The sequence below is a fragment of the Mixophyes fleayi genome, chromosome 10 (genome assembly GCF_038048845.1).
Source record: "Mixophyes fleayi isolate aMixFle1 chromosome 10, aMixFle1.hap1, whole genome shotgun sequence".
NCBI classification, from domain to species: domain Eukaryota; kingdom Metazoa; phylum Chordata; class Amphibia; order Anura; family Limnodynastidae; genus Mixophyes; species Mixophyes fleayi.
In genome coordinates, this window is record NC_134411.1 from 97093274 (window position 1) to 97108255 (window position 14982).

Below are 14982 nucleotides of genomic sequence, written 5' to 3' on the forward strand. Positions count from 1 at the left end.
CTTCATCTGTGGGCAAAACTACAAATGGATTATGGATACTCCGGCTTCATTTTGCTCTGCGACGGCATAACCCTGGTCCACAATGATTGTATTTAGAGCTTGCTGTAATAGCCTTCATTGCATGTCTTCATCTCTCAATTATGATTAAATATTGTTTAGGCCGTGTAGACAATGTTGAATCAAAAGGTAGAGTAAAAACAGGATTACAGGCTCGTGCAGACAGTTATAAAATGCAAATCCTGAACTGAAATATATCTTGGCATTACATCTAGTAAAGAAGTTTATTAGTGGTCTTTGGGTCTGATGTGATTGGTTCCTTTATTAGAGTGAACTTCTTGCAGATTTTGCTGAGACGCCAAACGTGGTTTAGCTATAAAGGGGCGGTCCACTTTTATGCAAGCCCCTCCTTCGTTAAGTCCTGACCCCTCCCACCCCTCCTTATCTATCAACTGGGATCCGTTTGTTAAAGCAGCTTCTGCTGCTCTATGACTCAATCCATCCACTCTTATCCAATAGAGCACAACAGATGGTTATTCTCTGCTCTATTGAATAGGACGGTAGCTCTTTAAAGTGGACCTGAACATAAAATAAATCAAACTTTTGTTTTTGGTTTTTTTAAAAAACATTTTTATTACCAGTGCATTGTGCCTGTAATTACTATGTTGTCAGAGAAAAAAATAATATTACATACAATAGAGTCTATAGGGTGGGTCAGTTGGCTGGGGACACAGGAATTGGATGCAGTCCTGTATTGGATGCAATACAGGACTGGTCTACACTGAGATGACTGTTCATCCTTATCATCAACGGCTATTTATATAGCGCCACTAATTCCGCAGCGCTGTACAGAGAACTCGCTCACATCAGTTCCTGCCCCATTGGAGCTTACAGTCTAACTTCCCGAACACACACACACACACACACACACACACACACACAGACTAGGGTCAATTTGATAGCAGCCAGTTAACCTAGTAGTATGTTTTTGGAATGTGGGAGGAAACCGGAGCACCCAGAGGTAACCCACACAGACACGGGGAGAACATACAAACTCCACACAGATAAGGCCATGGTCGGGAATTGGACCCATGACCCCAGTGCTGTGAGCAGAAGTGCTAACCACTAAGCCACTGTGATGCCCACATGGTGTGGTCATTTCAAAACCCAGAAATGAGTGCTTCTCATTTCATTGGACAGTTTGGGATTCCCAGGTTACAACCCATCAATCAATGCAATTTCCACACTATTATCAACTTTTTGCAACTCCAATTGTGCTTTTGTGGGCTGTGATTTCATTGTGGAAGTCCCTCCAAACCCTGATCCTATCCAGCCCATCCATCATATAGAGCAAAAATTTCCCCTTGAAGCACAAGTCAGAGCGCAACAACATACAAGTATGTACAAAGCGTTACGTAACAAAACAGGACAGATGGGTTTTGCACTGCAAACGTCTAATTTTTTGCTTTGCAAATGGAGTCCAGTGTGTGGTTAAGCATAATCCATCTTTTGTCATTGCCCTCTAATTCCTTATCTCACAGCTAGACTACAGTAGCATCCTCCGCGTGTTGATTTTGTCTGATCTTTCTCATTTGTATAAAGGGTTTCTGCCATTAAAAACTGCTATCTGCAAAGGAGAAAAAGAGGGCAGAAAAACTTTCCATTTCTGGAACAATGGCCTTGACATGAAACATTGGTTCCCTTTGCTGTCATTCACTGCGGCAGGTTTAGGAGAGATGTAATCCAATATCTCATGGCTTGGTCACATTGTAATCACTGCCCACCTTACCCATGCTTCATAAATTATACTAGAAAGGCTGTGAATGCGAGGATCGTTAGGAGAGCAACATCCTTCTTAAGAAGTAAACACTGGGAGTTTCACTACTTGGCTCCAGACCAGCTGTGGCATACTCTGAAATAAGCGATTATAAAGGGCACCACAATTCTCGATCCGGTTGTGCAAAAGTAGTGATGTATGAATCGGCCTGCATGGCATCAGACAGGATTGCAACTCTTTGCATGTAGAGGGTGTCCATGTATGAGGTTGCACAATTGACCAGTCTACATAAAGCGAGCTGTGGGTTCCAACCTAAACAATAGCATTGATTAAGGAATTTGGCCCTCAAATCAACCCGTAAAACATCCTTCACCCGGACTGATAGACGTGCTTCTTTCTGCGTGCAGATTTTACATGGGAAATTTGATGCAGAAGTATAATACACTTTCAATCAAGAGCTAAAAAAGACACTAAAGACATATAACACGGCTCAGGGCAATAGTCTGTCAGTAACTGAAACAGAATGAGTGTGTATTGTAGAGGTGCTGTCTGTTATATTACATGACATTAAAGTGATGTCACTTAGATTGCAATTAACTAGGACTATTGACTGCGTCTCTAAGGAGGGGGAATTCAATTCTTGGTGGAGTGCCTCTGGTATGTTCCGTGAAGGCAATCTTCAGCCATGTATCTCCGCTCACAACCCATTGAAGTACGCAGGCAAATCAGCCATATTACGGGTACCGTAGTACATTCAAATGGGCGCATTGGATCCTAGCGCAGAATTGAATCTGCCCAGAAGAATATTTGTTCAGGTCACTAAATAAATGGCTTCCACTGTGTTAATAAGTTAAAATCTACCCAATTTTTGTACAGTTTATTTTTTGCCATAAATATGCTGTAAAGGATTTTGATAAAAGTCATACAGCACAGAGAGACTTTTTCTTAGTATAATTACATTTATTACACGCACTCTAACCTACTAGATGGTATGCATAAAGCAACATTCTTGGATAGGGGGGAAGGTATCACCTTACCAACTGCCTGTAGAACCTGATTCACCGACGGCTCCTCCATCTGGATCTGGATTATGAGAAGATTCTACCAGATCTGTCATCTGGCCGTTTACACGACTCTTAAACTTTGCCAGCAGTGGTTTAATTATAGACTGATACAATGGTAGCCAACATTACTGATAAGAAAATTGGAACACAACTAATTCCCCCCCCGCACACACACACAAGTCTCAGAATCAAAGACCACACCCACCCTTTCCAAAAACAAAAAATCACAGCAATGGCAGACTAGATAGACGTACATTTTTTCCCGCTGACAAATTATATGTCTCTATGGGGGAGGTTCAATCAGCCGCAAAAGTGTCTCCTGAACGTCCGTGAGACACTTTGCGCCTGAGATTTGACAGAAATCTCTGGTTATGTTTTTCTACCGTAATTGGCGGCAATGTACGCAGCGAGATGTCCTCCCGCCACATTGCCGGCAGTTAAATCTCCCCCCCCATGTGATTTATTTGTTTTTTAATGTATAGTATTTATTTGCATTTGTTCTAATTATGCTTTGACTGTATAAATGTATAATATTGTTATTTAATCTGTCTTCTTCCTTTCTTTTGCATAAATATGTACTTGGCAATAGCAGAAAGAGAGGTGACCAATGGAAAAATTATTTTATCATTTAATATAATTGCCGTTTTGTATATAGGCTGCAAATCTTCGATTGATACGTTTACCACTAGTTATGCCAAAGTCATTATGAAAGTTAAAGATAAGCTGGGACATTTTGGGATAGCAAGTGCTTCTTTTCTTTACAGTTGGCTTAATCTATATTATTGAATGAGAAAATCAGAATTGACCTTGGAGGGAATTTTCTTTTTTCCCCCCTATACAAAACCACTTCTAACAGAACAGTAGACTGCGTACAGTGTAGATACAATGTCAAATATGTCAAATACTGCTGTATGGAAGCTTTTTACGTTTATTTAATAATATTACTAGTAGATCTTTTATATAACTTGTATTTTAGCCTTAGCGGTCCTTTAAACAAAACAAATAACAGCTAGCACCAGCCAAAAGACAAACCCATATGTTGATTAATATTTTAGCAATTAGCTTCTTTTTTTTTTTTTTTTCTTTTTGCTTTGCAAGGGTTAATATTGAGTGCTAAATCTCCAACAAAAGCCATTCTGCTTTATTATGCCGAAAACTTTTTTTTTTTTTTTCTTAACTGTCACTGAAGCGATGCTAATTATTACCCCAGTGTAAATGAGGTCATTTCCTATTAGGAGAACAAAATGCTTAGGCTCGCCTTGCCAATTCATACCATCTATATTTTTTTTTTGTCTTCACACCACATCCTCAAGCCTTTCTCCGAATTTCCCTTTTTTAAATTTTGATAAAAAAATAAAAAAATCCATTCATTTATATTAGAGAAAGTATGTACTCCGACACCGTAATAACTGAGCATTCTATTCCAGATGAGCTTTTTGTGATGTGTGGGTTTGTTTGAACACCATGTGTTAGCTATGGAACAATTAGCCAGCTGAATGCATCTTTAAAACAATCAGATACTTTTTATTTTACAAGAAGGAAAAAAAACAACAATCCCAGCAAGTGTACTATTAAACTGTACATCGGATCCAACGCTGGATTTACAGCGAGTGATACTTAAGGCATCTCTTGATCAAGGATGAGCGTATTTAAATTTTTTGATATTTTTTTTTTTTTTTATGCGTTATGCGTTAAATAAAAAAAAAAAAGGAAGAAGGATTTAAGGAATATTGTAGCAAACAAAGGGTAATTGTTGAAGCCCAGATGTTGGTTATGCACAACAAGCAGGTTAGAACGTTCCCACACTGCTGATGAGCCCAATCAGTGAAATGATTAAAAATTGATTTTGTCCCTGTAATTACAGTATGTAAACTACTTAGCTTGGATTGCAAAGGAAGTGATTTTCTAATTACGTATATACTCTGGTGTCTAATGATTGGTTTTTTGAAGTAATGAAGAGAGAGCCCTAACGACTCCTTGGTGCTCTGTTGTTTAAGAAAGACCATCTTTAGAGTAAGCAGACAACAGACAAAGAGTTTTTCAATTGAATTTTCAACACTGTTAATGTGCACAAGGATTGTCTTATTAAAGATACAGAAAGGCAGACCTGGCGGATCTCAACCCAGCTGTCGTTTTTTGTTTTTTTTTCCCCCTCTTAACGGGGATCGAACCGGCGATGAGGTCTAGATCTGGACTGGAGCAAAAAGTGTTCATTTAATAGACTTTTCTTGAAAGGGATATAATTGTTTTAGCCTGTAAAGAGCAGGTGCTTTATTTAAAGCGTGTCTGTCTCTTTCACACAGTGGAAGCATCCGATTTTGTGGGCTGAACCATTGTTCAGCCTATGAATTCACTTGGAAGTAGTGTTGTCACGTCATCCTCATGAAAAATGGTTCAGCCCACAATATGTCTGCCTACAGTGTGTGTAGAGACATGTTCCGCTCAATATTACACCTTAAAAAGAAACATCCTTACACCAGGGTTGGTGCAAGACTTCGGCCGCGTCCCAGGCAAAGCTTCAGCCTGCCGGCCCTCCTCCCCCAAAGTCCACTTCACAACCCATCATACACTTGACTATTGTAAAATTTAAAATAATATCTCTTACCTCCTCCTGGCTGTCTGGCAGGGCTGCAGTCCGGATGCACTGATGTCCAGATGTACTGATGTCTGACGCACAAGACTGTCCATGCTTCACAACTGCAGAGGGGCAAACGTAGGATTTCTTGAAGGGGTTTCAACTGTTAGATGTCACAACAAAACGAGAAAAGTTTTTTTCAATAATTTGGCAACAAACACTAATTACTTACCCTCTATACACTGATCACTATACACCGGTCTCACACATCAGTATCATACACCAGGTACACACTTACATGCCTCCCTCCCCACAAGCTTTTCTCACATGCCACCCTGCCCACTAGCTTTTCTCACATGCCACCCTGCCCACTAGCTTTTCTCACATGCCACCCTGCCCACTAGCTTTTCTCACTTGCCATCCTGCCGACCAGTCTTTCCCTACAGACCACTATATTTTCTTATCACATATACACTGATCACTATACACAAGTTATCCTGACGATACACACCTGATACACACTGATCACTATACACAGGTCTCACACACCTGCCCACCAGATTTTCTCAACCATACTACCCTCTGCCCACTAGCTTTATTCTCACATGCCAACGCTGCCGACCAGCTTTTTTGTCCCATGTTACCCTCTGCCAACTAGCCTTTCACTCGCATGCCCACTAGATTTTCTCTCACATGCCCACGCTGCCCACCAGGTTTTCTCTCACATGCCCAAGCTGCCCACCAGTTTTTTTGTCCCATGTTACCCTCTGCCAACTAGCTTTTTTCCTCACATGCCCACTAGCTTTTATCTCCGATGGCCACATTGGCCATCAGTTTTTCTCTACCATACCCACACTGCCCACCAGTTTTTCTCTCTCATGCCCATGCTACCCCACTAGCTTTGCTCTCCGATGCCCGCACTGCCCACCAGTTTTTCTCTCCCATGCCCACGCTGCCCACCAGTTTTTCTCTCCCATGCCCACGCTGCCCACCAGCTTTTCTCTCCCATGCCCACACTGCCCACCAGTTTTTCTCTCTCATGCCCATGCTACCCCACTAGCTTTGCTCTCCGATGCCCGCACTGCCCACCAGTTTTTCTCTCCCATGCCCACGCTGCCCACCAGATTTTCTCTCCCATGCCCACGCTGCCCACCAGTTTTTCTCTCCCATGCCCATGCTACCCCACTAACTTTTCTCTCACATACCACCCTGCCTACCAGATTTTTTTCACACGTCACCCTCAGCCTGCCAGCTTTTCTCACATATGCCCCACACAGCTCAGACTTTGCCTACTCATGCCCATCTGCCCACAATTTTTTCTCTCACATGCCCATGCTGCCCACCAGCTTTTTTGTCCTATGTTACCCTCTGCCAACTAGCTTTTTTCCTCACACGTCCACTAGCTTTTCTCTCTCATGCCCAAGCTGCCCATCAGTTTTTCTCTCCCATGCCCACGCTGCCCATCAGTTTTTCTCTCCCATGCCCATGCTATCCCACTAGCTTTTCTCTCACATAGCACCCTGCCTACCAGATTTTCTCACACGTCAACCCCAGCCTGCCAGCTTTTCTCACATATGCCCCTCGCTGCCCACAGACTTTGCCCACTCATGCCCACGCTGCCCACCAGTTTTTCTCTCACATGCCCATGCTGCCCACCAGCTTTTTTGTCCCATGTTACCCTCTGCCAACTAGCTTTTTTCCTCACATGTCTACTAGCTTTTCTCTCCGATGCCCACACTGCCCATCAGTTTTTCTCTCCCATGCCCACCCTGGCTACCAGATTTTCTCACACGTCAACCCCAGCCTGCCAGCTTTTCTCACATACACATATGCCCCTCGCTGCCCACAGACTTTGCCCACTCATGCCCCTCTGCCCACCAGTTTTTCTCTCACATGCCCATGCTGCCCACCAGCTTTTTTGTCCCATGTTACCCTCTGCCAACTAGCTTTTTTTCTCACATGTCTACTAGCTTTTCTCTGCGATGCCCACACTGCCCATCAGTTTTTCTCTCCCATGCCCACCCTGGCTACCAGATTTTCTCACACGTCAACCCCAGCCTGCCAGCTTTTCTCACATACACATATGCCCCTCGCTGCCCACAGACTTTGCCCACTCATGCCCCTCTGCCCACCAGTTTTTCTCTCACATGCCCATGCTGCCCACCAGCTTTTTTGTCCCATGTTACCCTCTGCCAACTAGCTTTTTTTCTCACATGTCTTCTAGCTTTTCTCTCCGATGCCCACACTGCCCATCAGTTTTTCTCTCCCATGCCCATGCTACCCCATTAGATTTTCTCTCACATACCACCCTGCCTACCAGATATTTTTCACATGTCACCCTCAGCCTGCCAGCTTTTCTCACATATGCCCCTCACTACCCCCAGGCTTTGCCCACTGATGCTCCTCTGTCCACCAGTTTTTCTCTCCCATGCCCACTCTGCCCACCAGTTTTTCTCTCCCATGCCCATGCTACCCCATTAGATTTTCTCTCACATACCACCCTGCCTACCAGATATTTTTCACATGTCACCCTCAGCCTGCCAGCTTTTCTCACATATGCCCCTCACTACCCCCAGGCTTTGCCCACTGATGCTCCTCTGTCCACCAGTTTTTCTCTCCCATGCCCACTCTGCCCACCAGTTTTTCTCTCCCATGCCCATGCTACCCCACTAGCTTTTCTCTCACCTACCACCCTGCCTACCAGATTTTCTCACACACGTCAACCCCAGCCTGCCAGCTTTTCTCACATACACATATGCCCCTCGCTGCCCACAGACTTTGCCCACTCATGCCCCTCTGCCCACCAGTTTTTCTCTCACATGCCCATGCTGCCCACCAGCTTTTTTGTCCCATGTTACCCTCTGCCAACTAGCTTTTTTTCTCACATGTCTACTAGCTTTTCTCTGCGATGCCCACACTGCCCATCAGTTTTTCTCTCCCATGCCCACCCTGGCTACCAGATTTTCTCACACGTCAACCCCAGCCTGCCAGCTTTTCTCACATACACATATGCCCCTCGCTGCCCACAGACTTTGCCCACTCATGCCCCTCTGCCCACCAGTTTTTCTCTCACATGCCCATGCTGCCCACCAGCTTTTTTGTCCCATGTTACCCTCTGCCAACTAGCTTTTTTTCTCACATGTCTTCTAGCTTTTCTCTCCGATGCCCACACTGCCCATCAGTTTTTCTCTCCCATGCCCATGCTACCCCATTAGATTTTCTCTCACATACCACCCTGCCTACCAGATATTTTTCACATGTCACCCTCAGCCTGCCAGCTTTTCTCACATATGCCCCTCACTACCCCCAGGCTTTGCCCACTGATGCTCCTCTGTCCACCAGTTTTTCTCTCCCATGCCCACTCTGCCCACCAGTTTTTCTCTCCCATGCCCATGCTACCCCATTAGATTTTCTCTCACATACCACCCTGCCTACCAGATATTTTTCACATGTCACCCTCAGCCTGCCAGCTTTTCTCACATATGCCCCTCACTACCCCCAGGCTTTGCCCACTGATGCTCCTCTGTCCACCAGTTTTTCTCTCCCATGCCCACTCTGCCCACCAGTTTTTCTCTCCCATGCCCATGCTACCCCACTAGCTTTTCTCTCACCTACCACCCTGCCTACCAGATTTTCTCACACACGTCAACCCCAGCCTGCCAGCTTTTCTCACACATGCCCCTCTCTGCCCACTCCTGCCCCTGTGCCCACCAGCTTTCCTCTCTCATGCCACCCTCTCACCTTTTTCACCAGTGTCCCCACATTACACATTCTTTTTTTTTGTCTTTTACCTCACCAATGCAGTGTATTGTGATTGTTTACATGTTTCTTTTATACATAAAGTTGTTTTAAAAAAAAAAAAATAATACTAATAACAACCATTTTCTATGGTAAAGTCTGTCATCTACACGATAGTTAGAACTTATACCTCACCCAGAGCTCTGTTCCTGTCAGACCAAGGGACAGCTTGTTACCTACATTCACTATAGACAGTGCTCTGTAAATGGTTTGATTTGTGGATTGAATGTAATTGTATAATATATCTTCTGGTGCTTCATATCACAGGGAACATCCTTGTAAAAGATTCAGCACTTTAATAGTTAACATACATGTCCATACATCCTACATACATACATACATACATCCTACATACATACATACATACATACATACATACATACATACATACATCCTACATACATACATACATACATACATACATACATACATACATACATCCTACATACATACATACATACATACATACATACATACATACATACATACATCCTACATACATACATACATACATACATACATACATACATACATCCTACATACATACATACATACATACATACATACATACATACATCCTACATACATACATCCTACATACATACATACATACATACATCCTACATACATACATACATACATACATACATCCTACATACATACATACATACATACATACATCCTACATACATACATCCTACATACATACATGGTCCTACTCATATTGTAAAAGATCACTAATCCTAATATACAAGTTAAATTAAAAAGAACTGAATATCTATGAGGTAAATCTATCAGGTAATGGTTCACACCTTCCTCTGTGAGACTTTATCTCTTGTAGAATGGACTAAATTGGGGATCGCCCCCTCTTCTTACCTGATGTAGGCTCCCATCAGCCCGCCTCCACTGAGTACCATGTGACTGCAGCAGTCACATGACCCTGAGACCGCGCCCGCAGCTCTGCCGGTCTGCAGCTGTCTGGTAACCACCTCAGGTGCCCCTTGTGTCTGTTCATCATGGTGGTGGGGACGCTCGGTGGCGCCCCCCAGAGCCCGGCGCCCCAGGCAGCCGCCTAATGGTAGCGCCGGGCCTGCCGTACACACATTGTAGTCTGAGGGGTATATTTACTAAACTGCGTGTTTGAAAAAGTGGAGATGTTGCCTATAGCAACCAATCAGATTCTAGCTTTCATTTTGTAGACTGTACTAAATAAATGATAACTAGAATCTGATTGGTTGCTATAGGCAACATCTCCACTTCTCAAACCCGCAGTTTAGTAAATTTACCCCTGAATGTTCTTTTGTGAGCAAGTCTGTTACCATATAAGTTAAGTGAGAGACATGCGTGTGACAGCCATGTTCAGAGTGGTAGCAGAGAAATCATTTTATATTCATTTCCTCCTCATCATGCATGTTGAATTTGATCCATTTAGTTATCCAGTTAAAATCACTGAGGTATTCAGGGTGCAAAATCAGGGCGTTTGTGTAATGTTACTGCATATTAATACTGGTTTCTTATTTTTTTTTGTATATACAATATTTTTCATCAGCCGTTGATCACTGACAGAACTTGTCATGTTTGGCGCTGCATTTATATTTATGCTGTGTTTATCTTTATGATGCACCTCAGTGCGCGTTACTGCTCTCTGTTATCAGAAAGTCTCCGCCTAAGAGAGGGTGACTGCATGGCCTATCCCTGGGCTTACAGTCTGCTGAACGTAGATCAGCAATCTTGTCCCTACAGTCAATACTTTATCGCAAATATACCCCCTCCTGAATAGTTTCTCAAAATGTGTATGTGTAAGTGTGTGTGTGTGTATGTATGTATGTATATGTATGTATATATATATATATATATATATATATATGTATATAGATCCAGGGGTGGGTTGGTTGGGGGGCATATTGGGGTCCAGCAGGTGAGCTGAGTCCTAGGAAAAGGTCGAACTTGATGGACTTGTGCGTATAGGTCACTATGCAGTTACAGTATGAATATGTATCCTAGTATCTAGTGAAGGTTGGTTCAGGACTGCATGATTGTGACCAAGACATGGATTCTTGGCGTCCTACAGAAATGGCACAATTAACGGATTTATTCTAAGGCTGAGTTGAACTCGTAGTGAGTGATTGGAGACCTGTTACCAAGGTTGCATGCTGTCATAATGAGGGGATTGCGTTATTTAACATGATACTCTAAGAAGCTGCAAATTAGCCTAACTGGGTATGAAGTACCGATCTGGGTATTTCTTAAAGTGGTCAGAGGAGAAATAAGACAGAAGTGTCTCTTCTCCGGCCGAGCGATGCTGTCTTCATGCACCAAACCATTAAGCGGCAATTCCATATCCATTCCCAGTCAAAGATGAGACGAGTTTCTGTGCGAGGCTTCCCATAAGCAGTTTATTGTCACGCCTTCCAAAGACCCTTATAATTGGGCTAATTGCCTCTGTCCCCACCGCCAGACCTGCGTATCTTTCTTTTTTTAATTTTTTTTTATATAAAAATGGTAGCTGGGTTTTCATTTTAAATGGACCCAATCGTGAAATCTAGTGAATTTCTCACATCATTGTCCACATGGATGAGGATTAATAACCTCCCTCATTGCTGTGAAATTACAGGCTTCGTCATAATTTAGAGAACAGTGTACATAATTTGCAGAAGGCTGGGGTCTATTTAGGTCTATTTAGTTTTGCATAATCAGATGGCAGAGGAGAGTTCACAGTCTTTGTAGATGGTGATTGCTGTAGAGTTCGCTTTTGATTTTGGGTTGTAAAACGGATTCTCTATATCGGTAGCAGGGACGCTTGCAATTATAATAGCTCGCGGGCACTCAGTTTATAACCTGCATGTCAGAGCTTGGTTTTTGTCACAATGGGCACAACTTATGTGCGGTTACTTCATTAACCCAGAGTCAATTTTTTTATGACCCCCCCCAATTCTTAAAGTTAAGACCCTATTTAACGTAGAGGACAGGAAAGCAGATCAGAAGTCATAAACTGTATCTATAGTCCGGTTGGGTGATACGTTGTAATACATACACTTACCATACAGTTACAATAGCACCATCATATGTTCAACAACATAAGACCAAGGGGCTCATTCTGATTTGGATGCATATGTTTTCAAATAAGCGTTCTAGAGGCATCTCGGGACATGTCCAGCTTGACACCAGTATTATAGGTGTCAGCTTTATGTCCGGTGTACATCACAGACACTTAGGGCTAGATTCACTAAGCTGCGGGTTTGAAAAAGTGGGGATGTTGCCTATAGCAACCAATCAGATTCTAGCTTTCATTTTGTAGAAGGTACTAAATAAATGAAAGCTAGAATCTGATTGGCTGCTATAGGCAACATCCCCACTTTTTCAAACCCGCAGCTTAGTAAATCTAGCCCTTAGACCCAACCGCAAAGGCATAAGAAAAGTTTTTAACATTTCTTTTGATAACAAAAAACACATATGCAATTAGGTTATATATCTATAAAAAAGCAACAACTCTATAATACATCAGGTATAATATTCCTTCTTGTGTACTAATGAAAGTAGCTAAACATTCTTTCCAAAATACCCCAACATAATCATATAATATAGGCACGATCAATCAAGAAGGCCCCTAACGGCTGCAGAGGTCAGTCCGCAATCAGAAGCGGCTGTGTTCGGACTACGTTTGACCCTCCCTTTCCTACTCTGTTCCGTCTTTCCCAGCGTAACGTGACGCAAGTGTCAGACGCAGGCAAATCGGCATACAGACGTAGCCGTGTGCTTTTTTGTGAGCAAGCGCAGTACAAATTTGCGTAGTTTGCATTTCTAAAGGAGGTTCCTATAATAATTAGATGGTTTCGTAATGCCGGTGCACATTAAGCACATTCTATCTGTGAGCTGTGTGACCTGTATACGTTTAATTTGAGATTGTAGCAGTCTTGTCTATTTATTCAGATAGAATTGTACTTCAGCTGTCATACTTTGTTCTTTCTACTTTGGTGAAAAAATGTTGCAGCGCTGTGGAATCAGTGGCGCTATATAAATAAATGGTGATGATGATGATGTTGCTACACTCCGGAAGATAGTTATGCTTTACTGCTACGGATAGACCCATACATATAGTTTATCAACCACAAGGCAGCAGCAATTATTCAATTTACAAATTACTATAACAATGGTTGGGATCTTTGTTCTAATGTGTTACACATCTTCTCTTACTTCCTCTAAGTTCTGCCTGTAACCAGGATAGATATGTGTTAACGACCAGGAGAAATGTAACAGGGTGTTCTCACACGATAGTAAGTGGTGTAATATACTGGGTGCCTTTTTAGGAACGAGATTCATGAGATGAAATAGACGTTGGACCCTTGGAATATATGGATGTCCGGTTCTTATTAGTTATTTATTCATTTTGAGAAATCCTGAGTAATCTTTGGAATATAAATAGCAATATTCACTAGTTACAGTGAGATGCTAAGAAGCGATGGGTCTTTATGAATGTTTTATAAGTCAATTAAAATAGCTTCAAGAGCTGGTTGCGTCCAATGAAGAATGAAATTTCCGCCCTGACCGCGTCAGACTGGGGCAGAGGATAGGAACTGTAGGTCAGAGGGGGGGGAACGGGCTCTGACGGGGGTCTTATATGTTCTTGGCTATGAACAGAGACTGACATATGCTCCTGTAGAAATGTTACTGGGAATATTTATAAGAGGTTTGTGCTAATTTCTCTATTGTTCTTCCTAATACCCCTCTGTTGTGTCTCCGGGTGAGGAGGATGTTAATCATTAGCTGCAGTTGTCAGTTTCTTACGTGTTGAGGACTGTATAACTGGTCTATGGACTGAGCAGCCTATCATTGAGGCACATGATGAGAATGCAGCATGTTCATTAGGAACTAGTGACATCCACTGAGGCACGAGGCACTGGGTACCTCAGTGTTGTTGGTAGGTCCTAGTAAATTAACAGGCTGCATTCTCATTAATATTGGTTTAATTATCAGCGTGGCTGTCTCCACTTAGTAATAATAGTAGATACTTGTAAAGCCACTTTATATCTCGCAGTGAATATATGTCAGTGGATGCTGTAGATAGATAAACAAGCAGATATTGGCTATGATGCAGATAGATAAAGAGGTGGATATTTTATATATATATATATATATATATATATATATATATATATATATTGTGAGAAAGTTCAACATTCACAGGAATCGGACACAGGTATGCTGAACCATTTAACTGTTTATTAGCAGTTGTCAGAATGGTAAAACAGTTCCAATGCTGGTACAGCAATCATATCCAACACAGTACCCAAAATTCCCCACCACCTACATCTGGCTAGACATAACTTCCCTGTCTGCAAGCCGGCCACTTGCTGGCATCGGTGGTGCCACCCACACATACAAACAGTGTCTTTATCCTCCACCCCAAGCACTACAAACAAATCACAGCAAACCAATCACACCCATGTGGAACACCTGTGTGTGTGTGTGTGCTAAGAAAGGAACCTAGGGAAAACTTAACCCTGTCTGCAGCCTGCTGCTGCAGACTAACTGTGTTCCTACCTGTAACCTGATTTTGTAGTAACACATGCACTCAATGTACAGTATATTTATTACTATATTCTGTTTATTTATAGAACGGATCAGAGTGCTGTGTAATCCTCCATCAATCAACCTTCAGCTGAACATCTAGTGGTAGATCTCCAGGTGAGTGTGCGGCATTAGCGCCATAGAGATGTAGATTATATGTGTTACTGTCTCGTTGTACGATTCTTGTACTGTTCGCACGTGCA

At 42.6% G+C, this 14982-nt stretch overlaps 1 protein-coding gene and 1 long non-coding RNA gene across 7 annotated transcripts in view; one reads left to right on the forward strand and one right to left on the reverse strand.

The window, feature by feature from the left end:
* Positions 1-10133, reverse strand: part of LOC142104523 (uncharacterized) — a 412155-nt gene extending 402022 nt beyond the window's left edge. Inside the window, exons 1-2 of the long non-coding RNA XR_012679579.1 lie at positions 10088-10133; positions 5444-5576 (exon numbers count right to left, since the gene is read on the reverse strand). This is a non-coding gene — a long non-coding RNA (uncharacterized LOC142104523). The remainder of the gene's footprint in view (positions 1-5443; positions 5577-10087) is intronic.
* ZNF536 (zinc finger protein 536) overlaps positions 1-14982 on the forward strand; it is a 403907-nt gene that overhangs the window by 65207 nt on the left and 323718 nt on the right. For all 6 annotated transcript variants that reach the window (XM_075189234.1, XM_075189233.1, XM_075189236.1 and 3 more), the window contains exon 2: positions 14827-14896. The gene's annotated coding sequence lies outside the window, so the exon portion shown is untranslated. The remainder of the gene's footprint in view (positions 1-14826; positions 14897-14982) is intronic.